Source organism: Triturus cristatus, chromosome 8, assembly GCF_964204655.1.
Source record: "Triturus cristatus chromosome 8, aTriCri1.1, whole genome shotgun sequence".
Taxonomy (NCBI): Eukaryota; Metazoa; Chordata; class Amphibia; order Caudata; family Salamandridae; genus Triturus; species Triturus cristatus.
The window spans coordinates 1619818392-1619844747 of NC_140591.1; the positions used below are offsets into that span (position 1 = coordinate 1619818392).

Consider the following 26356-nt stretch of genomic DNA (forward strand, 5'->3'; position numbering starts at 1 on the left):
TGAAGACGCAAACACATGTGCGTCCACCGTCAACATGACCCCCCAGACTTCTTGTCTCCACATGTAGAGCTAAATGTCAAGTCCCCTTCACCCCCTAGTTACACGTCAATTACACGTCATGCTGCTGCGCGCGCATCTCTGCCAAGTATTATCTTATAGATCCACCTATATGTGACATCATAACCAATAATGTTTCTTTTTACTCCTCATTACGCCCATTTTCGGCTACGCATGTGAATTGTTATCTTAGCTATCAATTGTTACGCCTCTTACATTGGTTTCATTGTAATGTATGTTCTATAAAAGCAATTTCTTGTCAAAAAAGTATTGTACTTCACTTCCTGAACCCCCGTGGTGACGGAACATGGAGGCCACGACTCGAGTCGTCCATTTGGAATAAAGCCCATTCTGAAACCTCTTATACCACGGATTCTGCCTCTTATTTTACTGAGCTATGTTTCCTAGATTCCGTATCAAATTCAGTTCCGGTAATTAAATTATTTACCACATAAGCCACAGCACCCTCTTGAAAATGCTTTAAGGAACAGTTTGCCATATGGTGTTCAAGAGAAACCTGAGTTTTTCACTTTCATAATCATTTCTCAGTTCAGAAAACGCACTACTCAAATAGTTTAGACGAGGATACTGATCCTATTCATAAACACCTCATTGATATATTGCTTATCCTGTTCATAAATTTTTTAATTATGCCTTCTTTAAGAATGTATTACTTGAATTCAACTATAGAATGATTTTTTATCTCTATTTTGCTCTTTGTCACTCTTTTTTCCCTTTTTCATTCAAAGCATTACTTTGAAAATCTTCACAATACCACGTTTTTTTGTTTTTCAATTTAAGATGACCCATTCTAATGTTCACAGAACAACACTTTTCTTTTTAAAATGTATTAAACATTTGCGTGCTGAAAATTATTTTTACATGTAAGGACCAATAATAAGTTGCTGCTGAGATTTGAACGCAGGATTTCTTGTTTATGAGACAGGCGCTTTAACCACTTAGCCACAGCAGCTATTTTAGTGATACAGAAGGGATCATTAATTTAGTATTGGTGATCAAATTCTGTGCCTGTGTTAAAGTGTCTTAATATGTATTCTAATGTTAAACAAGCAAGGATTCCTAATCTGTAAACAAGAATAGCTATGTTGTATTACAAAAGAACACATTTTAAACTCAATCCCATATTTTGAATAGTTCATAAATAAGTGTTTTACATATATTCATCAATATTGCTCAAATCTGGGGTTATATTTCATCTGCTTCTTGCTCATTGAAATACCTTTTTGATTTTGCAATCACAGTATTGTTACTATAATATTGAAAACACTTTCAGTTTTTATTGGGTTTAAGATGATCTGTTCAACCGAAAGATAAATCAGACTTTTCTAATTGAATTGAATCGCAGGACGACTTAATGAAAATAGTTTTTTATATAAGAATGAGGAAAGCAAGGCACTGCTGAGATTTGAACTTAGGATCTCCTGTTTACTAGACAGGCGCTTTAACCAGCTAAGCCACAGCATCCTCTTGAAAATGCTTTAAGGAACAGTTTGCCATATGGTGTTCAAGAGAATCCAGAGTTTTTCACTTTCATAATCATTTCTCAGTTCAGAAAACGCTCTACTCAACTACTTTAGACGAGGATACTGATCCTATTCATAAACACCTCATTGATATATTGCTTATCTTGTTCATAAATGTTTTAATCATGCCTTCTTTAAGAATGCATTACTTGAATTCAACTCTAGAATGATTTTTTATCTCTATTTTGCTCTTTGTCACGCTTTTTTCCCTTTTTCATTCAAAACATTACTTTGAAAATCTTCACAACACCACGTTTTTTTGTTTTTCAATTTAAGATGACCCCTTCTAATGTTCACAGAACAATACTTTTCTTTTTAAAATGTCTTAAACATTTGGGTAATGAAAATTATTTTTACATGTAAGGACCAAAAATAAGGTGCTGCTGAGATTTGAACTCAGGATTCCCTGTTTACGAGACAGGCGGTTTAACCACTTAGCCACAGCACCTACTTTAGGGATATAGAAGGGATCATTAATTTAGTATTGGTGATCAAATTCTGTGCCTGTGTTAAAGTGTCTTAATATGTATTCTAATGTTAAAAAAGCAAGGATTCCTAATCTGTAAACAAGAATAGCTATGTTGTATTAAAAAAGAACACATTTTAAACTCAATCCCATATTTTGAATAGTTCATGAATAAGTGTTTTATATATATTCATCAATATTGCTCAAATCTAGGGTTATATTTCATCTGCCTGTTGCTCATTGAAATAACTTTTTGATTTTGCAATCACAGTATTGTTACTATAATATTGAAAACACTTTCAGTTTTTATTAGGTTTAAGATGATCTGTTCAACCGATAGATAAATCAGACTTTTCTAATTTAATTGAATCGCAGGACGAATTAATGAAAATAGTTTTTTATTTAAGAATGAGGAAAGCACGACACTGCTGAGATTTGAACTCAGGATCTCCTGTTTACTAGACAGGCGCTTTAACCAGCTAAGCCACAGCACCCTCTTGAAAATGTTTTAAGGAACAGTTTGCCATATGGTGTTCAAGAGGAACCTGAGTTTTTCACTTTCATAATCATTTCTCAGTTCAGAAAACGCTCTACTCAACTACTTTAGACGAGGATACTGATCCTATTCATAAACACCTCATTGATATATTGCTTATCCTGTTCATAAATGTTTTAATTATGCCTTCTTTAAGAATGCATTACTTGAATTCAACTCTAGAATGATTTTTTATCTCTATTTTGCTCTTTGTCACTCTTTTTTCCCTTTTTCATTCAAAGTATTACTTTGAAAATCTTCACAATACCACGTTTTTTTGTTTTTCAATTTAAGATGACCCATTCTAATGTTCACAGAACAACACTTTTCTTTTTAAAATGTATTAAACATTTGCGCGATGAAAATTATTTTTACATGTAAGGACCAATAATAAGGTGCTGCTGAGATTTGAACTCAGGATTTCCTGTTTACGAGACAGATGCTTTAACCACTTAGCCACAGCACCTTTTTCAGTGATACAGAAGGGATTATTCATTTAGTATTGGTGATCAAATTCTGTGCCTGTGTTAAAGTGTCTTAATATGTATTCTAATGTTAAACAAGCAAGGATTCCTAATCTGTAAACAAGAATAGCTATGTTGTATTACAAAAGAACACATTTTAAACTCAATCCCATATTTTGAATAGTTCATAAATAAGTGTTTTACATATATTCATCAATATTGCTCAAATCTAGGGTTATATTTCATCTGCCTCTTGCTCATTGAAATACCTTTTTGATTTTTGCAATCACAGTATTGTTACTATAATATTGAAAACACTTTCAGTTTTTATTAGGTTTAAGATGATCTGTTCAACCGAAAGATAAATCAGACTTTTCTAATTTAATTGAATCGCAGGACGAATTAATGAAAATAGTTTTTTATTTAAGAATGAGGAAAGCACGGCACTGCTGAGATTTGAACTCAGGATCTCCTGTTTACTAGACAGGCGCTTTAAGCAGCTAAGCCACAGCACCCTCTTGAAAATGCTTTAAGGAACAGTTTGCCATATGGTGTTCAAGAGAAACCTGAGTTTTTCACTTTCATAATCATTTATCAGTTCAGAAAACCCACTACGCAAATAGTTTAGACGAGGATACTGATCCTATTCATAAACACCTCATTGATATATTGCTTATCCTGTTCATAAATGTTTTAATTATGCCTTCTTTAAGAATGCATTACTTGATTTCAACTCTAGAATGATTTTTCATCTCTATTTTGCTCTTTGTCACTCTTTTTTCCCTTTTTCATTCAAAGCATTACTTTGAAAATCTTCACAACACCACGTTTTTGCGTTTTTCAATTTAAGATGACCCATTCTAATGTTCACAGAACAACACTTTTCTTTTTAAAATGTATTAAACATTTGTGTGCTGAAAATTATTTTTACATGTAAGGACCAATAATAAGGTGCTGCTGAGATTTGAACTCAGGATTTCCTGTTCATGAGACAAGCGCTTTAACCACTTAGCCACAGCAGCTATTTAGTGATGTAGAAGGGATCATTAATTTAGTATTGGTGATCAAATTCTGTGCCTGTGTTAAAGTGTCTTAATATGTTTTCTAATGTTAAACAAGCAAGGATTCCTAATCTGTAAACAAGAATAGCTATGTTGTATTACAAAAGAACACATTTTAAACTCAATCCCATATTTTGAATAGTTCATAAATAAGTGTTTTACATATATTCATCAATATTGCTCAAATCTAGGGTTATATTTCATCTGCCTCTTGCTCATTGAAATACCTTTCTGATTTTTGCAATCACAGTATTGTTACTATAATATTGAAAACACTTTCAGTTTTTATTAGGTTTAAGATGATCTGTTCAACCGAAAGATAAATCAGACTTTTCTAATTGAATTGAATCGCAGGACGACTTAATGAAAATAGTTTTTTATTTAAGAATAAGGAAATCAAGGTACTGCTGAGATTTGAACTCAGGATCTCCTGTTTACTAGACAGGCGCTTTAACCAGCTAAGCCACAGCACCCTTTTGAAAATGCTTTAAGGAACAGTTTGCCATATGGTGTTCAAGAGAATCCTGAGTTTTTCACTTTCATAATCATTTCTCAGTTCAGAAAACGCTCGACTCAACTACTTTAGATGAGGATACTGATCCTATTGATAAACACCTCATTGATATATTGCTTATCTTGTTCATAAATGTTTTAATCATGCCTTCTTTAAGAATGCATTACTTGAATTCAACTCTAGAATGATTTTTTATCTCTATTTTGCTCTTTGTCACTCTTTTTTCCCTTTTTCATTCAAAGCATTACTTTGAAAATCTTCACAATACCACGTTTTTTTGTTTTTCAATTTAAGATGACCCATTCTAATGTTCACAGAAAAACACTTTTCTTTTTAAAATGTATTAAACATTTGCATGATGAAAATTATTTTTACATGTAAGGACCAATAATAAGGTGCTGCTGAGATTTGAACTCAGGATTTCCTGGTTACGAGACATGCGCTTTAACCACTTAGCCACAGCATCTATTTTAGTGATACAGAAGGGATCATTAATTTAGTATTGGTGATCAAATTCTGTGCCTGTGTTAAAGTGTCCTAATAAGTATTCTAATGTTAAACAAGCAAGGATTCCTAATCTGTAAACAAGAATAGCTATGTTGTATTAAAAAAGAACACATTTTAAACTCAATCCCATATGTTGAATAGTTCATAAATAAGTGTTTTACATATATTCATCAATATTGCTCAAATCTAGGGTTATATTTCATCTGCCTCTTGCTCATTGAAATACCTTTTTGATTTTTGCAATCACAGTATTGTTACTATAATATTGAAAACACTTTCAGTTTTTATTAGGTTTAAGATGATCTGTTCAACCGAAATATAAATCAGACTTTTCTAATTTAATTGAATCGCAGGACGAATTAATGAAAATAGTTTTTTATTTAAGAATGAGGAAAGCAAGGCACTGCTGAAATTTGAACTCAGGATCTCCTGTTTACTAGACAGGCGCTTTAACCAGCTAAGTCACAACACCCTCTTGAAAATGCTCTAAGGAACAGTTTGCCATATGGTGTTCAAGAGAATCCTGAGTTTTTCACTTTCATAATCATTTCTCAGTTCAGAAAACGCTCTACTCAACTACTTTAGATGAGGATACTGATCCTATTCATAAACACCTCATTGATATATTGCTTATCTTGTTCATAAATGTTTTAATCATGCCTTCTTTAAGAATGCATTACTTGAATTCAGCTCTAGAATGATTTTTTATCTCTATTTTGCTCTTTGTCACTCTTTTTTCCCTTTTTCATTCAAAGCATTACTTTGTCTTCACAATACCACGTTTTTTTGTTTTTCAATTTAAGATGACCCATTCTAATGTTCACAGAACAACACTTTTCTTTTTAAAATAAATTAAACATTTGCGTGATGAAAATTATTTTTACATGTAAGGACCAATAATAAGGTGCTGCTGAGATTTGAAATCAGGATTTCCTGTTTACGAGACAGGCGCTTTAACCACTTAGCCACAGCACCTACTTTAGTGATATAGAATGGATCATTAATTTAGGATTGGTGATCAAATTCTGTGCCTGTGTTAAAGTGTCTTAATATGTATTCTAATGTTAAACAAGCAAGGATTCCTAATCTGTAAACAAGAATAGCTATGTTGTATTAAAAAAGAACACATTTTGAAATCAATCCCATATTTTGAATAGTTCATAAATAAGTGTTTTACATATATTCATCAATATTGCTCAAATCTAGGGTTATATTTCATCTGCCTCTTGCTCATTGAAATACCTTTTTGATTTTGCAATCACAGTATTGTTACTATAATATTGAAAACACTTTCAGTTTTTATTAGGTTTAAGATGATCTGTTCAACCGAAAGATAAATCAGACTTTTCTAATTTAATTGAATCGCAGGACGAATTAATGAAAATAGTTTTTTATTTAAGAATGAGGAAAGCAAGGCACTGCTGAGATTTGAACTCAGGATCTCCTGTTTACTAGACAGGCACTTTAACCAGCTAAGCCACAGCACCCTCTTGAAAATGCTTTAAGGAACAGTTTGCCATATGGTGTTCAAGAGAATCCTGAGTTTTTCACTTTCATAATCATTTCTCAGTTCAGAAAACGCTCTACTCAACTACTTTAGACGAGGATACTGATCCTATTGATAAACACCTCATTGATATATTGCTTATCCTGTTCATAAATGTTTTAATTATGCCTTCTTTAAGAATGTATTACTTGAATTCAACTATAGAATGATTTTTTATCTCTATTTTGCTCTTTGTCACTCTTTTTTCCCTTTTTCATTCAAAGCATTACTTTGAAAATCTTCACAATACCACGTTTTTTTTGTTTTTCAATTTAAGATGACCCATTCTAATGTTCACAGAACAACACTTTTCTTTTTAAAATGTATTAAACATTTGCGTGATGAAAATTATTTTTACATGTAAGGACCAATAATAAGGTGCTGCTGAGATTTGATCTCAGGATTTCCTGGTTTCGAGACATGCGCTTTAACCACTTAGCCACAGCACTTATTTTAGTGATACAGAAGGGATCAATATTTTAGTATTGGTGATCAAATTCTGTGCCTGTGTTAAAGTGTCTTAATAAGTATTCTAATGTTAAACAAGCAAGGATTCCTAATCTGTAAACAAGAATAGCTATGTTGTATTACAAAAGAACACATTTTAAACTCAATTCCATATTTTGAATAGTTCATAAATAAGTGTTTTACATATATTCATCAATATTGCTCAAATCTAGGGTTATATTTCATCTGCCTCTTGCTCATTGAAATACCTTTTTGATTTTTGCAATCACAGTATTGTTACTATAATATTGAAAACACATTCAGTTTTTATTAGGTTTAAGATGATCTGTTCAACCGAAAGATAAATCAGACTTTTCTAATTGAATTGAATCGCAGGACGACTTAATGAAAATAGTTTTTATATAAGAATGAGGAAAGCAAGGCACTGCTGAGATTTGAACTCAGGATCTCCTGTTTACTAGACAGGCGCTATAACCATCTAAGCCACAGCACCCTCTTGAAAATGCTTTAAGGAACAGTTTGCCATATGGTGTTCAAGAGAAACCTGAGTTTTTCACTTTCATAATCATTTCTCAGTTCAGAAAACGCACTACTCAAATAGTTTAGACGAGGATACTGATCCTATTCATAAACACCTCATTGATATATTGCTTATCCTGTTCATAAATGTTTTAATTATGCCTTCTTTAAGAATGTATTACTTGAATTCAACTATAGAATGATTTTTTATCTCTATTTTGCTCTTTGTCACTCTTTTTTCCCTTTTTCATTCAAAGCATTACTTTGAAAATCTTCACAATACCACGTTTTTTTTGTTTTTCAATTTAAGATGACCCATTCTAATGTTCACAGAACAACACTTTTCTTTTTAAAATGTATTAAACATTTGCGTGATGAAAATTATTTTTACATGTAAGGACCAATAATAAGGTGCTGCTGAGATTTAAACTCAGGATTTCCTGGTTATGAGACAGGCGCTTTAACCACTTAGTCACAGCACCTATATTAGTGATACAGAAGGGATCATTAATTTAGTATTGGTGATCAAATTCTGTGCCTGTGTTAAAGTGTCTTAATATGTATTTCAATGTTAAACAAGCAAGGATTCCTAATCTGTAAACAAGAATAGCTATGTTGTATTAAAAAAGAACACATTTTAAACTCAATCCCATATTTTGAATAGTTTATAAATAAGTGTTTTACATATATTCATCAATATTGCTCAAATCTAGGGTCATATTTCATCTGCCTCTTGCTCATTGAAATACCTTTTTGATTTTGCAATCACAGTATTGTTACTATAATATTGAAAACACTTTCAGTTTTTATTAGGTTTAAGATGATCTGTTCAACCGAAAGATAAATCAGACTTTTCTAATTGAATTGAATCGCAGGACGACTTAATGAAAATAGTTTTTTATTTAAGAATAAGGAAATCAAGGTACTGCTGAGATTTGAACTCAGGATCTCCTGTTTACTAGACAGGCGCTTTAACCAGCTAAGCCACAGCACCCTCTTGAAAATGTTTTAAGGAACAGTTTCCCATATGGTGTTCAAGAGAAACCTCAGTCTTTCACTTTCATAATCATTTCTCAGTTCAGAAAACGCTCTACTCAACTACTTTAGACGAGGATACTGATCCTATTCATAAACACCTCATTGATATATTGCTTATCCTGTTCATAAATGTTTTAATTATGCCTTCTTTAAGAATGCATTACTTGAATTCAACTCTAGAATGATTTTTTATCTCTATTTTGCTCTTTGTCACTCTTTTTTCCCTTTTTCATTCAAAGCATTACTTTGAAAATCTTCACAATACCACGTTTTTTTGTTTTTCAATTTAAGATGACCCATTCTAATGTTCACAGAACAACACTTTTCTTTTTAAAATGTATTAAACATTTGCGTGATGAAAATAATTTTTACATGTAAGGACCAATAATAAGGTGCTGCTGAGATTTGAACTCAGGATTTCCTGTTTACGAGACAGGCGCTTTAACCACTTAGCCACAGCACCTATTTTAGTGATACAGAAGGGATCATTAATTTAGTATTGGTGATCAAATTCTGTGCCTGTGTTAAAGTGTCTTAATATGTATTCTAATGTTAAACAAGGCAAGGATTCCTAATCTGTAAACAAGAATAGCTATGTTGTATTACAAAAGAACACATTTTAAACTCAATCCCATATTTTGAATAGTTCATAAATAAGTGTTTTACATATATTCATCAATATTGCTCAAATCTAGGGTTATATTTCATCTGCCTCTTGCTCATTGAAATACCTTTTTGATTTTTGCAATCACAGTATTGTTACTATAATATTGAAAACACTTTCAGTTTTTATTAGGTTTATGATGATCTGTTCAACCGAAAAATAAATCAGACTTTTCTAATTTAATTGAATCGCAGGACGAATTAATGAAAATAGTTTTTTATTTAAGAATGCGGAAAGCGAGGCACCTCTGAGATTTGAACTCAGGATCTCCTGTTTACTAGACAGGCGCTTTAACCAGCTAAGCCACAGCACCCTCTTGAAAATGCTTTAAGGAACAGTTTCCCATATGGTGTTCAAGAGAATCCTGAGTTTTTCACTTTCATAATCATTTCTCAGTTCAGAAAACGCTCTACTCAACTACTTTAGACGAGGAGACTGATCCTATTCATAAACACCTCATTGATATATTGCTTATCTTGTTCATAACTGTTTTAATCATGCCTTCTTTAAGAATGCATTACTTGAATTCAACTCTAGAATGATTTTTTATCTCTATTTTGCTCTTTGTCACTCTTTTTTCCCTTTTTCATTCAAAACATTACTTTGAAAATCTTCACAACACCCCTTTTTTTGTTTTTCAATTTAAGATGACCCATTCTAATGTTCACAGAACAACAATTTTCTTTTTAAAATGTATTAAACATTTGCGTGATGAAAATTATTTTTACATGTAAGGACCAATAATAAGGTGCTGCTGAGATTTGAACTCAGGATTTCCTGTTTACGAGACAGGCGCGTTAACCACTTAGCCACAGCACCTATTTTAGTGATACTGAAGAGATCATTAATTTAGTATTGGTGATCAAATTCTGTGCCTGTGTTAAAGTGTCTTAATAAGTATTCTAATGTTAAACAAGCAAGGATTCCTAATCTGTAAACAAGAATAGCTATGTTGTATTAAAAAAGAACACATTTTAAACTCAATCCCATATTTTGAATAGTTCATAAATAAGTGTTTTACATATATTCATCAATATTGCTAAAATCTAGGGTTATATTTCATCTGCCTCTTGCTCATTGAAATACCTTTTTGATTTTTGCAATCACAGTATTGTTACTATAATATTGAAAACACTTTCAGTTTTTATTAGGTTTATGATGATCTGTTCAACCGAAAAATAAATCAGACTTTTCTAATTTAATTGAATCGCAGGACGAATTAATGAAAATAGTTTTTTATTTAAGAATGCGGAAAGCGAGGCACCTCTGAGATTTGAACTCAGGATCTCCTGTTTACTAGACAGGCGCTTTAACCAGCTAAGCCACAGCACCCTCTTGAAAATGCTTTAAGGAACAGTTTCCCATATGGTGTTCAAGAGAATCCTGAGTTTTTCACTTTCATAATCATTTCTCAGTTCAGAAAACGCTCTACTCAACTACTTTAGACGAGGATACTGATCCTATTCATAAACACCTCATTGATATATTGCTTATCTTGTTCATAAATGTTTTAATCATGCCTTCTTTAAGAATGCATTACTTGAATCAAACTCTAGAATGATTTTTTATCTCTATTTTGCTCTTTGTCACTCTTTTTTCCCTTTTTCATTCAAAACATTACTTTGAAAATCTTCACAACACCACGTTTTTTTGTTTTTCAATTTAAGATGACCCATTCTAATGTTCACAGAACAACAATTTTCTTTTTAAAATGTATTAAACATTTGCGTGATGAAAATTATTTTTACATGTAAGGACCAATAATAAGGTGCTGCTGAGATTTGAACTCAGGATTTCCTGTTTACGAGACAGGCGCTTTAACCACTTAGCCACAGCACCTATTTTAGTGATACAGAAGGGATCATTAATTTAGTATTGGTGATCAAATTCTGTGCCTGTGTTAAAGTGTCTTAATAAGTATTCTAATGTTAAACAAGCAAGGATTCCTAATCTGTAAACAAGAATAGCTATGTTGTATTACAAAAGAACACATTTTAAACTCAATTCCATATTTTAAATAGTTCATAAATAAGTGTTTTACATATATTCATCAATATTGCTCAAATCTAGGGTTATATTTCATCTGCCTCTTGCTCATTGAAATACCTTTTTGATTTTTGCAATCACAGTATTGTTACTATAATATTGAAAACACTTTCAGTTTTTATTAGGTTAAGATGATCTGTTCAACCGAAAGATAAATCAGACTTTTCTAATTGAATTGAATCGCAGGACGACTTAATGAAAATAGTTTTTTATATAAGAATGAGGAAAGCAAGGCACTGCTGAGATTTGAACTCAGGATCTCCTGTTTACTAGACAGGCGCTATAACCATCTAAGCCACAGCACCCTCTTGAAAATGCTTTAAGGTACAGTTTGCCATATGGTGTTCAAGAGAATCCTGAGTTTTTCACTTTTATAATCATTTCTCAGTTCAGAAAACGCTCTACTCAACTACTTTAGAAGAGGATACTGATCCTATTCATAAACACCTCATTGATATATTGCTTATCTTGTTCATAAATGTTTTAATCATGCCTTCTTTAAGAATGCATTACTTGAATTGAACTCTAGAATGATTTTTTATCTCTATTTTGCTCTTTGTCACTCTTTTTTCCCTTTTTCATTCAAAACATTACTTTGAAAATCTTCACAACACCACGTTTTTTTGTTTTTCAATTTAAGATGACCCATTCTAATGTTCACAGAACAATACTTTTCTTTTTAAAACGTATTAAACATTTGCGTGATGAAAATTATTTTTACATGTAAGGACCAATAATAAGGTGCTGCTGACATTTGAACTCAGGATTTCCTGTTCACGAGACAGGCGCTTTAACCACTTAGCAACAGCACCTATTTTAGTGATACAGAAGGGATCATTAATTTAGTATTGGTGATCAAATTCTGTGCCTGTGTTAAAGTGTCTTAATATGTATTCTAATGTTAAACAAGCAAGGATTCCTAATCTGTAAACAAGAATAGCTATGTTGTATTACAAAAGAACACATTTTAAACTCAATCCCATATTTTGAATAGTTCATAAATAAGTGTTTTACATATATTCATCAATATTGCTCAAATCTAGGGTTATATTTCATCTGCCTCTTGCTCATTGAAATACCTTTTTGATTTTTGCAATCACAGTATTGTTACTATAATATTGAAAACACTTTCAGTTTTTATTAGGTTTAAGATGATCTGTTCAACCGAAAGATAAATCAGACTTTTCTAATTTAATTGAATCGCAGGACGAATTAATGAAAATAGTTTTTTATTTAAGAATGAGGAAAGCAAGGCACTGCTGAGATTTGAACTCAGGATCTCCTGTTTACTAGACAGGCGCTTTAACCAGCTAAGCGACAGCACCCTCTGGAAAATGCTTTAAGGAACAGTTTGCCATATGGTGTTCAAGAGAATCCTGAGTTTTTCACTTTCATAATCATTTCTCAGTTCAGAAAACACTCTACTCAACTACTTTAGACGAGGGTACTGATTCTATTGATAAACACCTCATTGATATATTGCTTATCCTGTTCATAAATGTTTTAATTATGCCTTCTTTAAGAATGCATTACTTGATTTCAACTCTAGAATGATTTTTTATCTCTATTTTGCTCTTTGCCACTCTTTTTTCCCTTTTTCATTCAAAGCATTACTTTGAAAATCTTCACAATACCACGTTTTTTAGTTTTTCAATTTAAGATGACCCATTCTAATGTTCACAGAACAACACTTTTCTTTTTAAAATGTATTAAACATTTGCGTGATGAAAATTATTTTTACATGTAAGGACCAATAATAAGGTACTGCTGAGATTTGAACTCAGGATTTCCTGTTTACGAGACAGGCGCTTTAACCACTTAACCACAGCACCTAATTTAGTGATACAGAAGGGATCATTAATTTAGTATTGGTGATCAAATTCTGTGCCTGTGTTAAAGTGTCTTAATATGTATTCTAATGTTAAACAAGCAAGGATTCCTAATCTGTAAACAAGAATACCTATGTTGTATTAAAAAAGAACACATTTTAAACTCAATCCCATATTTTGAATAGTTTATAAATAAGTGTTTTACAAATATTCATCAATATTGCTCAAATCTAGGGTCATATTTCATCTGCCTCTAGATCATTGAAATACCTTTTTAATTTTGCAATCACAGTATTGTTACTATAATATTGAAAACACTTTCAGTTTTTATTAGGTTTAAGATGATCTGTTCAACCGAAAGATAAATCAGACTTTTCTAATTTAATTGAATCGCAGGACGACTTAATGAAAATATTTTTTTATTTAAGAATGAGGAAAGCAAGGCACTGCTGAGATTTGAACTCAGGATCTCCTGTTTACGAGACAGGCGCTTTAACAAGCTAAGCCACAGCACCCTCTTGAAAATGCTTTAAGGAACAGTTTGCCATATGGTGTTCAAGAGAAACCTGAGTTTTTCACTTTCATAATCATTTCTCAGTTCAGAAAACGCACTACTCAAATAGTTTAGACGAGAATACTGATTCTATTCATAAACACCTCATTGATATATTGCTTATCCTGTTCATAAATGTTTTAATCATGCCTTCTTTAAGAATGCATTACTTGAATTAAACTCTAGAATGATTTTTTATCTCTCTTTTGCTCTTTGTCACTCTTTTTTCCCTTTTTCATTCAAAGCATTACTTTGAAAATCTTCACAATACCACGTTTTTTTGTTTTTCAATTTAAGATGACCCATTCTAATGTTCACAGAACAACACTTTTCTTTTTAAAATGTATTAAACATTTGCGTGATGAAAATTATTTTTACATGTAAGGACCAATAATATGGTGCTGCTGAGATTTGAACTCAGGATTTCCTGTTTATGAAACAGGCGCTTTAACCACTTAGCCACAGCACCTACTTTACTGATATAGAAGGGATCATTAATTTAGTATTGGTGATCAAATTCTATGCCTGTGTTAAAGTGTCTTAATATGTATTCTAATGTTAAACAAGCAAGGATTCCTAATCTGTAAACAAGAATAGCTATGTTGTATTAAAAAAGGAACACATTTTAAACTCAATCCCATATTTTGAATAGTTCATAAATAAGTGTTTTACATATATTCATCACTATTGCTCAAATCTAGGGTTATATTTCATCTGCCTCTTGCTCATTGAAATACCTTTTTGATTTTGCAATCACAGTATCGTTACTATAATATTGTAAACACTTTCAGTTTTTATTAGGTTTAAGATGATCTGTTCAACCGAAAGATAAATCAGACTTTTCTAATTTAATTGAATCGCAGGACGAATTAATGAAAATAGTTTTTTATTTAAGAAAGAGGAAAGCAAGGCACTGCTGAGATTCGAACTCAGGATCTCCTGTTTACTAGACAGGCGCTTTAACCAGCTAAGCCACAGCACCCTCTTGAAAATCCTTTAAGGAACAGTTTGCCATATGGTGTTCAAGAGACTCCTGAGTTTTTCACTTTCATAATCATTTCTCAGTTCAGAAAACGCTCTACTCAACTACTTTAGACGAGGATACTGATCCTATTGATAAACACCTCATTGATATATTGCTTATCCTGTTCATAAATGTTTTAATTATGCCTTCTTTAAGAATGCATTACTTGATTTCAACTCTAGAATGATTTTTTATCTCTATTTTGCTCTTTGTCACTCTTTTTTCCGTTTTTCATTCAAAGCATTACTTTGAAAATCTTCACAATACCATGTTTTTTAGTTTTTCAATTTAAGATGACCCATTCTAATGTTCACAGAACAACACTTTTCTTTTTAAAATGTATTAAACATTTGCGTGATGAAAATTATTTTTACATGTAAGGACAAATATTAAGGTGCTGCTGAGATTTGAACTCAGGATTTTCTGTTTACGAGACAGGCGCTTTAACCACTTAGCCACAGCACCTATTTTAGTGATACAGAAGGGATCATTAATTTAGTATTGGTGATCAAATTCTGTGCCTGTGTTAAAGTGTCTTAATAAGTATTCTAATGTTAAACAAGCAAGGATTCTAATCTGTAAACAAGAATAGCTATGTTGTATTACAAAAGAACACATTTTAAACTCAATTCCATATTTTAAATAGTTCATAAATAAGTGTTTTACATATATTCATCAATATTGCTCAAATCTAGGGTTATATTTCATCTGCCTCTTGCTCATTGAAATACCTTTTTGATTTTTGCAATCACAGTATTGTTACTATAATATTGAAAACACTTTCAGTTTTTATTAGGTTTAAGATGATCTGTTCAACCGAAAGATAAATCAGACTTTTCTAATTGAATTGAATCGCAGGACGACTTAATGAAAATAGTTTTTTATATAAGAATGAGGAAATCAAGGTACTGCTGAGATTTGAACTCAGGATCTCCTGTTTACTAGACAGGCGCTATAACCATCTAAGCCACAGCACCCTCTTGAAAATGCTTTAAGGAACAGTTTGCCATATGGTGTTCAAGAGAATCCTGAGTTTTTCACTTTCATAATCATTTCTCAGTTCAGAAAACGCTCTACTCAACTACTTTAGAAGAGGATACTGATCCTATTCATAAACACCTCATTGATATATTGCTTATCTTGTTCATAAATGTTTTAATCATGCCTTCTTTAAGAATGCATTACTTGAATTCAACTCTAGAATGATTTTTTATCTCTATTTTGCTCTTTGTCACGCTTTTTTCCCTTTTTCATTCAAAACATTACTTTGAAAATCTTCACAACACCACGTTTTTTTGTTTTTCAATTTAAGATGACCCATTCTAATGTTCACAGAACAATACTTTTCTTTTTAAAATGTCTTAAACATTTGCGTAATGAAAATTATTTTTATTTGTAAGGACCAAAAATAAGGTGCTGCTGAGATTTGAACTCAGGATTTCTGGTTTACGAGACAGGCGCTTTAACCACTTAGCCACATCACCTACTTTAGGGATATAGAAGGGATCATTAATTTAGTATTGGTGATCAAATTCTGTGCCTGTGTTAAAGTGTCTTAATAAGTATTCTAATGTTAAACAAGCAAGGATTCCTAATCTGTAAACAAGAATAGCTATGTTGTATTAAAAAAGAACACATTTTAAACTCAATCCCATATTTTGAATAGTTCATAAATAAGTGTTTTACATATATTCATCAATATTGCTAAAATCTAGGGTTATATTTCATCTGTCTCTTGCTCATTGAAATACCTTTTTGATTTTTGCAATCACAGTATTGTTACTATAGTATTGAAAACACTTTCAGTTTTTATTAGGTTTAAGATGATCTGTTCAACCGAAAAATAAATCAGACTTTTCTAATTTAATTGAATCGCAGGACGAATTAATGAAAATAGTTTTTTATTTAAGAATGAGGAAAGCAAGAGATTGCTGAAATTTGAACTCAGGATCTCCTGTTTACTAGACAGGCGCTTTAACCAGCTAAGCCACAGCACCCTCTTGAAAATGCTTTAAGGAACAGTTTGCCATATGGTGTTCAAGAGAATCCTGAGTTTTTCACTTTCATAATCATTTCTCAGTTCAGAAAACGCTCTACTCAAATAGTTTAGACGAGGATACTGATCCTATTCATAAACACCTCATTGATATATTGCTTATCCTGTTCATAAATGTTTTAATTATGCCTTCTTTAAGAATGCATTACTTGATTTCAACTCTAGAATGATTTTTCATCTCTATTTTGCTCTTTGTCACTCTTTTTTCCCTTTTTCATTCAAAGCATTACTTTGAAAATCTTCACAATACCACGTTTTTTAGTTTTTCAATTTAAGATGACCCATTCTAATGTTCACAGAACAACACTTTTCTTTTTAAAATGTATTAAACATTTGCGTGATGAAAATTATTTTTACATGTAAGGACCAATAATAAGGTGCTGCTGAGATTTGAACTCAGGATTTCCTGTTTACGTGACAAGCACTTTAACCACTTAGCCACAGCACCTACTTTAGTGTTACAGAAGGGATCATTAATTTAGTATTGGTGATCAACTTCTGTGCCTGTGTTAAAGTGTCTTAATATGTATTCTAATGTTAAACAAGCAAGGATTCCTAATCTGTAAACAAGAATAGCTATGTTGTATTAAAAAAGAACACATTTTAAACTCAATCCCATATTTTGAATAGTTTATAAATAAGTGTTTTACATATATTCATCAATATTGCTCAAATCTAGGGTCATATTTCATCTGCCTCTTGCTCATTGAAATACCTTTTTGATTTTGCAATCACAGTATTGTTACTATAATATTGAAAACACTTTCAGTTTTTATTAGGTTTAAGATGATCTGTTCAACCGAAAGATAAATCAGACTTTTCTAATTTAATTGGATCGCAGGACGAATTAATGAAAATATTTTTTTTATTTAAGAATGAGGAAAGCAAGGCACTGCTGAGATTTGAACTCAGGATCTCCTGTTTACTAGACAGGCGCTTTAACCAGCTAAGCCACAGCACCCTCTTGAAAATGTTTTAAGGAACAGTTTGCCATATGGTGTTCAAGAGAAACCTGAGTTTTTCACTTTCATAATCATTTCTCAGTTCAGAAAACGCTCTACTCAACTACTTTAGACGAGGATACTGATCCTATTCATAAACACCTCATTGATATATTGCTTATCCTGTTCATAAATGTTTTAATTATGCCTTCTTTAAAAATGCATTACTTGAATTCAACTCTAGAATGATTTTTTATCTCTATTTTGCTCTTTGTCACTCTTTTTTCCCTTTTTCATTCAAAGTATTACTTTGAAAATCTTCACAATACCACGTTTTTTTGTTTTTCAATTTAAGATGACCCATTCTAATGTTCACAGAACAACACTTTTCTTTTTAAAATGTCTTAAACATTTGCGTAATAAAAATTATTTGTACATGTAAGGACCAAAAATAAGGTGCTGCTGAGATTTGAACTCAGGATTTCTTGTTTACGAGACAGGCGCTTTAACCACTTAGCCACAGCACCTACTTTAGGGATATAGAAGGGATCATTAATTTAGTATTGGTGATCAAATTCTGTGCCTGTGTTAAAGTGTCTTAATATGTATTCTAATGTTAAAAAAGCAAGGATTCCTAATCTGTAAACAAGAATAGCTATGATGTATTAAAAAAGAACACATTTTAAACTCAATCCCATATTTTGAATAGTTCATGAATAAGTGTTTTATATATATTCATCAATATTGCTCAAATGTAGGGTTATATTTCATCTGCCTCTTGCTCATTGAAATACCTTTTTGATTTTGCAATCACAGTATTGTTACTATAATATTGAAAACACTTTCAGTTTTTATTAGGTTTAAGATGATCTGTTCAACCGATAGATAAATCAGACTTTTCTAATTTAATTGAATCGCAGGACGAATTAATGAAAATAGTTTTTTATTTAAGAATGAGGAAAGCACGGCACTGCTGAGATTTGAACTCAGGATCTCCTGTTTACTAGACAGGCGCTTTAACCAGCTAAGCCACAGCACCCTCTTGAAAATGCTTTAAGGAACAGTTTGCCATATGGTGTTCAAGAGAAACCTGAGTTTTTCACTTTCATAATCATTTCTCAGTTCAGAAAACGCTCTACTCAACTACTTTAGACGAGGATACTGATCCTATTCATAAACACCTCATTGATATATTGCTTATCCTGTTCATAAATGTTTTAATTATGCCTTCTTTAAGAATGCATTACTTGAATTCAACTCTAGAATGATTTTTTATCTCTATTTTGCTCTTTGTCACTCTTTTTTACCTTTTTCATTCAAAGTATTACTTTGAAAATCTTCACAATACCACGTTTTTTTGTTTTTCAATTTAAGATGACCCATTCTAATGTTCACAGAACAACACTTTTCTTTTTAAAATGTATTAAACATTTGCGCGATGAAAATTATTTTTACATGTAAGGACCAATAATAAGGTGCTGCTGAGATTTGAACTCAGGATTTCTTGTTTACGAGACAGACGCTTTAAGCACTTAGCCACAGCACCTATTTTAGTGATACAGAAGGGATTATTAATTTAGTATTGGTGATCAAATTCTGTGCCTGTGTTAAAGTGTCTTAATATGTATTCTAATGTTAAACAAGCAAGGATTCCTAATCTGTAAACAAGAATAGCTATGTTGTATTAAAAAAGAACACATTTTAAACTCAATCCCATATTTTGAATAGTTCATAAATAAGTGTTTTACATATATTCATCAATATTGCTCAAATCTAGGGTTATATTTCATCTGCCTCTTGCTCATTGAAATACCTTTTTGATTTTGCAATCACAGTATCGTTACTATAATATTGTAAACACTTTCAGTTTTTATTAGGTTTAAGATGATCTGTTCAACCGAAAGATAAATCAGACTTTTCTAATTTAATTGAATCGCAGGACGAATTAATGAAAATAGTTTTTTATTTAAGAAAGAGGAAAGCAAGGCACTGCTGAGATTCGAACTCAGGATCTCCTGTTTACTAGACAGGCGCTTTAACCAGCTAAGCCACAGCACCCTCTTGAAAATCCTTTAAGGAACAGTTTGCCATATGGTGTTCAAGAGACTCCTGAGTTTTTCACTTTCATAATCATTTCTCAGTTCAGAAAACGCTCTACTCAACTACTTTAGACGAGGATACTGATCCTATTGATAAACACCTCATTGATATATTGCTTATCCTGTTCATAAATGTTTTAATTATGCCTTCTTTAAGAATGCATTACTTGATTTCAACTCTAGAATGATTTTTTATCTCTATTTTGCTCTTTGTCACTCTTTTTTCCGTTTTTCATTCAAAGCATTACTTTGAAAATCTTCACAATACCATGTTTTTTAGTTTTTCAATTTAAGATGACCCATTCTAATGTTCACAGAACAACACTTTTCTTTTTAAAATGTATTAAACATTTGCGTGATGAAAATTATTTTTACATGTAAGGACAAATATTAAGGTGCTGCTGAGATTTGAACTCAGGATTTTCTGTTTACGAGACAGGCGCTTTAACCACTTAGCCACAGCACCTATTTTAGTGATACAGAAGGGATCATTAATTTAGTATTGGTGATCAAATTCTGTGCCTGTGTTAAAGTGTCTTAATAAGTATTCTAATGTTAAACAAGCAAGGATTCTAATCTGTAAACAAGAATAGCTATGTTGTATTACAAAAGAACACATTTTAAACTCAATTCCATATTTTAAATAGTTCATAAATAAGTGTTTTACATATATTCATCAATATTGCTCAAATCTAGGGTTATATTTCATCTGCCTCTTGCTCATTGAAATACCTTTTTGATTTTTGCAATCACAGTATTGTTACTATAATATTGAAAACACTTTCAGTTTTTATTAGGTTTAAGATGATCTGTTCAACCGAAAGATAAATCAGACTTTTCTAATTGAATTGAATCGCAGGACGACTTAATGAAAATAGTTTTTTATATAAGAATGAGGAAATCAAGGTACTGCTGAGATTTGAACTCAGGATCTCCTGTTTACTAGACAGGCGCTATAACCATCTAAGCCACAGCACCCTCTTGAAAATGCTTTAAGGAACAGTTTGCCATATGGTGTTCAAGAGAATCCTGAGTTTTTCACTTTCATAATCATTTCTCAGTTCAGAAAACGCTCTAGTCAACTACTTTAGAAGAGGATACTGATCCTATTCATAAACACCTCATTGATATATTGCTTATCTTGTTCATAAATGTTTTAATCATGCCTTCTTTAAGAATGCATTACTTGAATTCAACTCTAGAATGATTTTTTATCTCTATTTTGCTCTTTGTCACGCTTTTTTCCCTTTTTCATTCAAAACATTACTTTGAAAATCTTCACAACACCACGTTTTTTTGTTTTTCAATTTAAGATGACCCATTCTAATGTTCACAGAACAATACTTTTCTTTTTAAAATGTCTTAAACATTTGCGTAATGAAAATTATTTTTATATGTAAGGACCAAAAATAAGGTGCTGCTGAGATTTGAACTCAGGATTTCTGGTTTACGAGACAGGCGCTTTAACCACTTAGCCACATCACCTACTTTAGGGATATAGAAGGGATCATTAATTTAGTATTGGTGATCAAATTCTGTGCCTGTGTTAAAGTGTCTTAATAAGTATTCTAATGTTAAACAAGCAAGGATTCCTAATCTGTAAACAAGAATAGCTATGTTGTATTAAAAAAGAACACATTTTAAACTCAATCCCATATTTTGAATAGTTCATAAATAAGTGTTTTACATATATTCATCAATATTGCTAAAATCTAGGGTTATATTTCATCTGTCTCTTGCTCATTGAAATACCTTTTTGATTTTTGCAATCACAGTATTGTTACTATAGTATTGAAAACACTTTCAGTTTTTATTAGGTTTAAGATGATCTGTTCAACCGAAAAATAAATCAGACTTTTCTAATTTAATTGAATCGCAGGACGAATTAATGAAAATAGTTTTTTATTTAAGAATGAGGAAAGCAAGAGACTGCTGAAATTTGAACTCAGGATCTCCTGTTTACTAGACAGGCGCTTTAACCAGCTAAGCCACAGCACCCTCTTGAAAATGCTTTAAGGAACAGTTTGCCATATGGTGTTCAAGAGAATCCTGAGTTTTTCACTTTCATAATCATTTCTCAGTTCAGAAAACGCTCTACTCAAATAGTTTAGACGAGGATACTGATCCTATTCATAAACACCTCATTGATATATTGCTTATCCTGTTCATAAATGTTTTAATTATGCCTTCTTTAAGAATGCATTACTTGATTTCAACTCTAGAATGATTTTTCATCTCTATTTTGCTCTTTGTCACTCTTTTTTCCCTTTTTCATTCAAAGCATTACTTTGAAAATCTTCACAATACCACGTTTTTTAGTTTTTCAATTTAAGATGACCCATTCTAATGTTCACAGAACAACACTTTTCTTTTTAAAATGTATTAAACATTTGCGTGATGAAAATTATTTTTACATGTAAGGACCAATAATAAGGTGCTGCTGAGATTTGAACTCAGGATTTCCTGTTTACGTGACAAGCACTTTAACCACTTAGCCACAGCACCTACTTTAGTGTTACCGAAGGGATCATTAATTTAGTATTGGTGATCAACTTCTGTGCCTGTGTTAAAGTGTCTTAATATGTATTCTAATGTTAAACAAGCAAGGATTCCTAATCTGTAAACAAGAATAGCTATGTTGTATTAAAAAAGAACACATTTTAAACTCAATCCCATATTTTGAATAGTTCATAAATAAGTGTTTTACATATATTCATCAATATTGCTCAAATCTAGGGTTATATTTCATCTGCCTCTTGCTCATTGAAATACCTTTTTGATTTTGCAATCACAGTATCGTTACTATAATATTGTAAACACTTTCAGTTTTTATTAGGTTTAAGATGATCTGTTCAACCGAAAGATAAATCAGACTTTTCTAATTTAATTGAATCGCAGGACGAATTAATGAAAATAGTTTTTTATTTAAGAAAGAGGAAAGCAAGGCACTGCTGAGATTCGAACTCAGGATCTCCTGTTTACTAGACAGGCGCTTTAACCAGCTAAGCCACAGCACCCTCTTGAAAATCCTTTAAGGAACAGTTTGCCATATGGTGTTCAAGAGACTCCTGAGTTTTTCACTTTCATAATCATTTCTCAGTTCAGAAAACGCTCTACTCAACTACTTTAGACGAGGATACTGATCCTATTGATAAACACCTCATTGATATATTGCTTATCCTGTTCATAAATGTTTTAATTATGCCTTCTTTAAGAATGCATTACTTGATTTCAACTCTAGAATGATTTTTTATCTCTATTTTGCTCTTTGTCACTCTTTTTTCCGTTTTTCATTCAAAGCATTACTTTGAAAATCTTCACAATACCATGTTTTTTAGTTTTTCAATTTAAGATGACCCATTCTAATGTTCACAGAACAACACTTTTCTTTTTAAAATGTATTAAACATTTGCGTGATGAAAATTATTTTTACATGTAAGGACAAATATTAAGGTGCTGCTGAGATTTGAACTCAGGATTTTCTGTTTACGAGACAGGCGCTTTAACCACTTAGCCACAGCACCTATTTTAGTGATACAGAAGGGATCATTAATTTAGTATTGGTGATCAAATTCTGTGCCTGTGTTAAAGTGTCTTAATAAGTATTCTAATGTTAAACAAGCAAGGATTCTAATCTGTAAACAAGAATAGCTATGTTGTATTACAAAAGAACACATTTTAAACTCAATTCCATATTTTAAATAGTTCATAAATAAGTGTTTTACATATATTCATCAATATTGCTCAAATCTAGGGTTATATTTCATCTGCCTCTTGCTCATTGAAATACCTTTTTGATTTTTGCAATCACAGTATTGTTACTATAATATTGAAAACACTTTCAGTTTTTATTAGGTTTAAGATGATCTGTTCAGCCGAAAGATAAATCAGACTTTTCTAATTGAATTGAATCGCAGGACGACTTAATGAAAATAGTTTTTTATATAAGAATGAGGAAATCAAGGTACTGCTGAGATTTGAACTCAGGATCTCCTGTTTACTAGACAGGCGCTATAACCATCTAAGCCACAGCACCCTCTTGAAAATGCTTTAAGGAACAGTTTGCCATATGGTGTTCAAGAGAATCCTGAGTTTTTCACTTTCATAATCATTTCTCAGTTCAGAAAACGCTCTACTCAAATAGTTTAGACGAGGATACTGATCCTATTCATAAACACCTCATTGATATATTGCTTATCCTGTTCATAAATGTTTTAATTATGCCTTCTTTAAGAATGCATTACTTGATTTCAACTCTAGAATGATTTTTCATCTCTATTTTGCTCTTTGTCACTCTTTTTTCCCTTTTTCATTCAAAGCATTACTTTGAAAATCTTCACAATACCACGTTTTTTAGTTTTTCAATTTAAGATGACCCATTCTAATGTTCACAGAACAACACTTTTCTTTTTAAAATGTATTAAACATTTGCGTGATGAAAATTATTTTTACATGTAAGGACCAATAATAAGGTGCTGCTGAGATTTGAACTCAGGATTTCCTGTTTACGTGACAAGCACTTTAACCACTTAGCCACAGCACCTACTTTAGTGTTACAGAAGGGATCATTAATTTAGTATTGGTGATCAACTTCTGTGCCTGTGTTAAAGTGTCTTAATATGTATTCTAATGTTAAACAAGCAAGGATTCCTAATCTGTAAACAAGAATAGCTATGTTGTATTAAAAAAGAACACATTTTAAACTCAATCCCATATTTTGAATAGTTTATAAATAAGTGTTTTACATATATTCATCAATATTGCTCAAATCTAGGGTCATATTTCATCTGCCTCTTGCTCATTGAAATACCTTTTTGATTTTGCAATCACAGTATTGTTACTATAATATTGAAAACACTTTCAGTTTTTATTAGGTTTAAGATGATCTGTTCAACCGAAAGATAAATCAGACTTTTCTAATTTAATTGGATCGCAGGACGAATTAATGAAAATATTTTTTTTATTTAAGAATGAGGAAAGCAAGGCACTGCTGAGATTTGAACTCAGGATCTCCTGTTTACTAGACAGGCGCTTTAACCAGCTAAGCCACAGCACCCTCTTGAAAATGTTTTAAGGAACAGTTTGCCATATGGTGTTCAAGAGAAACCTGAGTTTTTCACTTTCATAATCATTTCTCAGTTCAGAAAACACTCTACTCAACTACTTAAGACGAGGATACTGATCCTATTCATAAACACCTCATTGATATATTGCTTATCCTGTTCATAAATGTTTTAATTATGCCTTCTTTAAAAATGCATTACTTGAATTCAACTCTAGAATGATTTTTTATCTCTATTTTGCTCTTTGTCACTCTTTTTTCCCTTTTTCATTCAAAGTATTACTTTGAAAATCTTCACAATACCACGTTTTTTTGTTTTTCAATTTAAGATGACCCATTCTAATGTTCACAGAACAACACTTTTCTTTTTAAAATGTCTTAAACATTTGCGTAATAAAAATTATTTGTACATGTAAGGACCAAAAATAAGGTGCTGCTGAGATTTGAACTCAGGATTTCTTGTTTACGAGACAGGCGCTTTAACCACTTAGCCACAGCACCTACTTTAGGGATATAGAAGGGATCATTAATTTAGTATTGGTGATCAAATTCTGTGCCTGTGTTAAAGTGTCTTAATATGTATTCTAATGTTAAAAAAGCAAGGATTCCTAATCTGTAAACAAGAATAGCTATGATGTATTAAAAAAGAACACATTTTAAACTCAATCCCATATTTTGAATAGTTCATGAATAAGTGTTTTATATATATTCATCAATATTGCTCAAATGTAGGGTTATATTTCATCTGCCTCTTGCTCATTGAAATACCTTTTTGATTTTGCAATCACAGTATTGTTACTATAATATTGAAAACACTTTCAGTTTTTATTAGGTTTAAGATGATCTGTTCAACCGATAGATAAATCAGACTTTTCTAATTTAATTGAATCGCAGGACGAATTAATGAAAATAGTTTTTTATTTAAGAATGAGGAAAGCACGGCACTGCTGAGATTTGAACTCAGGATCTCCTGTTTACTAGACAGGCGCTTTAACCAGCTAAGCCACAGCACCCTCTTGAAAATGCTTTAAGGAACAGTTTGCCATATGGTGTTCAAGAGAATCCTGAGTTTTTCACTTTCATAATCATTTCTCAGTTCTGAAAACGCTCTACTCAAATAGTTTAGACGAGGATACTGATCCTATTCATAAACACCTCATTGATATATTGCTTATCCTGTTCATAAATGTTTTAATTATGCCTTCTTTAAGAATGCATTACTTGATTTCAACTCTAGAATGATTTTTCATCTCTATTTTGCTCTTTGTCACTCTTTTTTCCCTTTTTCATTCAAAGCATTACTTTGAAAATCTTCACAATACCACGTTTTTTAGTTTTTCAATTTAAGATGACCCATTCTAAT

At 31.6% G+C, this 26356-nt stretch overlaps 28 non-coding genes across 28 annotated transcripts; all 28 read right to left on the reverse strand.

Moving 5' to 3' along the window:
- Positions 1 to 2487: 2487 nt before the first annotated feature.
- Positions 2488 to 2561, reverse strand: TRNAT-AGU (transfer RNA threonine (anticodon AGU)). The gene has a single exon. It is a non-coding gene; the product is annotated as a tRNA-Thr (tRNA).
- Positions 2562 to 2995: 434 nt separating this feature from the next.
- On the reverse strand, positions 2996 to 3068 carry TRNAT-CGU (transfer RNA threonine (anticodon CGU)). The gene has a single exon. It is a non-coding gene; the product is annotated as a tRNA-Thr (tRNA).
- A 1458-nt stretch (positions 3069 to 4526) lies between these two features.
- Positions 4527 to 4600, reverse strand: TRNAT-AGU (transfer RNA threonine (anticodon AGU)). Its single transcript has one exon. It is a non-coding gene; the product is annotated as a tRNA-Thr (tRNA).
- A 1450-nt stretch (positions 4601 to 6050) lies between these two features.
- Positions 6051 to 6123, reverse strand: TRNAT-CGU (transfer RNA threonine (anticodon CGU)). The gene has a single exon. It is a non-coding gene; the product is annotated as a tRNA-Thr (tRNA).
- Positions 6124 to 6561: 438 nt separating this feature from the next.
- Positions 6562 to 6635, reverse strand: TRNAT-AGU (transfer RNA threonine (anticodon AGU)). Its single transcript has one exon. It is a non-coding gene; the product is annotated as a tRNA-Thr (tRNA).
- Positions 6636 to 7581: 946 nt separating this feature from the next.
- On the reverse strand, positions 7582 to 7655 carry TRNAT-AGU (transfer RNA threonine (anticodon AGU)). Its single transcript has one exon. It is a non-coding gene; the product is annotated as a tRNA-Thr (tRNA).
- Positions 7656 to 8601: 946 nt separating this feature from the next.
- On the reverse strand, positions 8602 to 8675 carry TRNAT-AGU (transfer RNA threonine (anticodon AGU)). Its single transcript has one exon. It is a non-coding gene; the product is annotated as a tRNA-Thr (tRNA).
- A 434-nt stretch (positions 8676 to 9109) lies between these two features.
- TRNAT-CGU (transfer RNA threonine (anticodon CGU)) lies at positions 9110 to 9182 on the reverse strand. The gene has a single exon. It is a non-coding gene; the product is annotated as a tRNA-Thr (tRNA).
- A 947-nt stretch (positions 9183 to 10129) lies between these two features.
- On the reverse strand, positions 10130 to 10202 carry TRNAT-CGU (transfer RNA threonine (anticodon CGU)). The gene has a single exon. It is a non-coding gene; the product is annotated as a tRNA-Thr (tRNA).
- A 947-nt stretch (positions 10203 to 11149) lies between these two features.
- On the reverse strand, positions 11150 to 11222 carry TRNAT-CGU (transfer RNA threonine (anticodon CGU)). The gene has a single exon. It is a non-coding gene; the product is annotated as a tRNA-Thr (tRNA).
- Positions 11223 to 11660: 438 nt separating this feature from the next.
- TRNAT-AGU (transfer RNA threonine (anticodon AGU)) lies at positions 11661 to 11734 on the reverse strand. Its single transcript has one exon. It is a non-coding gene; the product is annotated as a tRNA-Thr (tRNA).
- Positions 11735 to 13188: 1454 nt separating this feature from the next.
- On the reverse strand, positions 13189 to 13261 carry TRNAT-CGU (transfer RNA threonine (anticodon CGU)). Its single transcript has one exon. It is a non-coding gene; the product is annotated as a tRNA-Thr (tRNA).
- Positions 13262 to 13699: 438 nt separating this feature from the next.
- On the reverse strand, positions 13700 to 13773 carry TRNAT-CGU (transfer RNA threonine (anticodon CGU)). The gene has a single exon. It is a non-coding gene; the product is annotated as a tRNA-Thr (tRNA).
- Positions 13774 to 14719: 946 nt separating this feature from the next.
- Positions 14720 to 14793, reverse strand: TRNAT-AGU (transfer RNA threonine (anticodon AGU)). Its single transcript has one exon. It is a non-coding gene; the product is annotated as a tRNA-Thr (tRNA).
- Positions 14794 to 15227: 434 nt separating this feature from the next.
- On the reverse strand, positions 15228 to 15300 carry TRNAT-CGU (transfer RNA threonine (anticodon CGU)). The gene has a single exon. It is a non-coding gene; the product is annotated as a tRNA-Thr (tRNA).
- A 438-nt stretch (positions 15301 to 15738) lies between these two features.
- Positions 15739 to 15812, reverse strand: TRNAT-AGU (transfer RNA threonine (anticodon AGU)). Its single transcript has one exon. It is a non-coding gene; the product is annotated as a tRNA-Thr (tRNA).
- A 1966-nt stretch (positions 15813 to 17778) lies between these two features.
- On the reverse strand, positions 17779 to 17852 carry TRNAT-AGU (transfer RNA threonine (anticodon AGU)). The gene has a single exon. It is a non-coding gene; the product is annotated as a tRNA-Thr (tRNA).
- Positions 17853 to 18286: 434 nt separating this feature from the next.
- TRNAT-CGU (transfer RNA threonine (anticodon CGU)) lies at positions 18287 to 18359 on the reverse strand. The gene has a single exon. It is a non-coding gene; the product is annotated as a tRNA-Thr (tRNA).
- Positions 18360 to 18797: 438 nt separating this feature from the next.
- Positions 18798 to 18871, reverse strand: TRNAT-AGU (transfer RNA threonine (anticodon AGU)). Its single transcript has one exon. It is a non-coding gene; the product is annotated as a tRNA-Thr (tRNA).
- Positions 18872 to 19816: 945 nt separating this feature from the next.
- On the reverse strand, positions 19817 to 19890 carry TRNAT-AGU (transfer RNA threonine (anticodon AGU)). The gene has a single exon. It is a non-coding gene; the product is annotated as a tRNA-Thr (tRNA).
- Positions 19891 to 20324: 434 nt separating this feature from the next.
- TRNAT-CGU (transfer RNA threonine (anticodon CGU)) lies at positions 20325 to 20397 on the reverse strand. The gene has a single exon. It is a non-coding gene; the product is annotated as a tRNA-Thr (tRNA).
- Positions 20398 to 20835: 438 nt separating this feature from the next.
- On the reverse strand, positions 20836 to 20909 carry TRNAT-AGU (transfer RNA threonine (anticodon AGU)). Its single transcript has one exon. It is a non-coding gene; the product is annotated as a tRNA-Thr (tRNA).
- Positions 20910 to 22874: 1965 nt separating this feature from the next.
- Positions 22875 to 22948, reverse strand: TRNAT-AGU (transfer RNA threonine (anticodon AGU)). The gene has a single exon. It is a non-coding gene; the product is annotated as a tRNA-Thr (tRNA).
- Positions 22949 to 23382: 434 nt separating this feature from the next.
- On the reverse strand, positions 23383 to 23455 carry TRNAT-CGU (transfer RNA threonine (anticodon CGU)). The gene has a single exon. It is a non-coding gene; the product is annotated as a tRNA-Thr (tRNA).
- Positions 23456 to 23893: 438 nt separating this feature from the next.
- On the reverse strand, positions 23894 to 23967 carry TRNAT-AGU (transfer RNA threonine (anticodon AGU)). The gene has a single exon. It is a non-coding gene; the product is annotated as a tRNA-Thr (tRNA).
- Positions 23968 to 24913: 946 nt separating this feature from the next.
- Positions 24914 to 24987, reverse strand: TRNAT-AGU (transfer RNA threonine (anticodon AGU)). The gene has a single exon. It is a non-coding gene; the product is annotated as a tRNA-Thr (tRNA).
- Positions 24988 to 25421: 434 nt separating this feature from the next.
- On the reverse strand, positions 25422 to 25494 carry TRNAT-CGU (transfer RNA threonine (anticodon CGU)). The gene has a single exon. It is a non-coding gene; the product is annotated as a tRNA-Thr (tRNA).
- Positions 25495 to 25932: 438 nt separating this feature from the next.
- On the reverse strand, positions 25933 to 26006 carry TRNAT-AGU (transfer RNA threonine (anticodon AGU)). Its single transcript has one exon. It is a non-coding gene; the product is annotated as a tRNA-Thr (tRNA).
- Between the last annotated feature and the right edge of the window lie 350 nt (positions 26007 to 26356).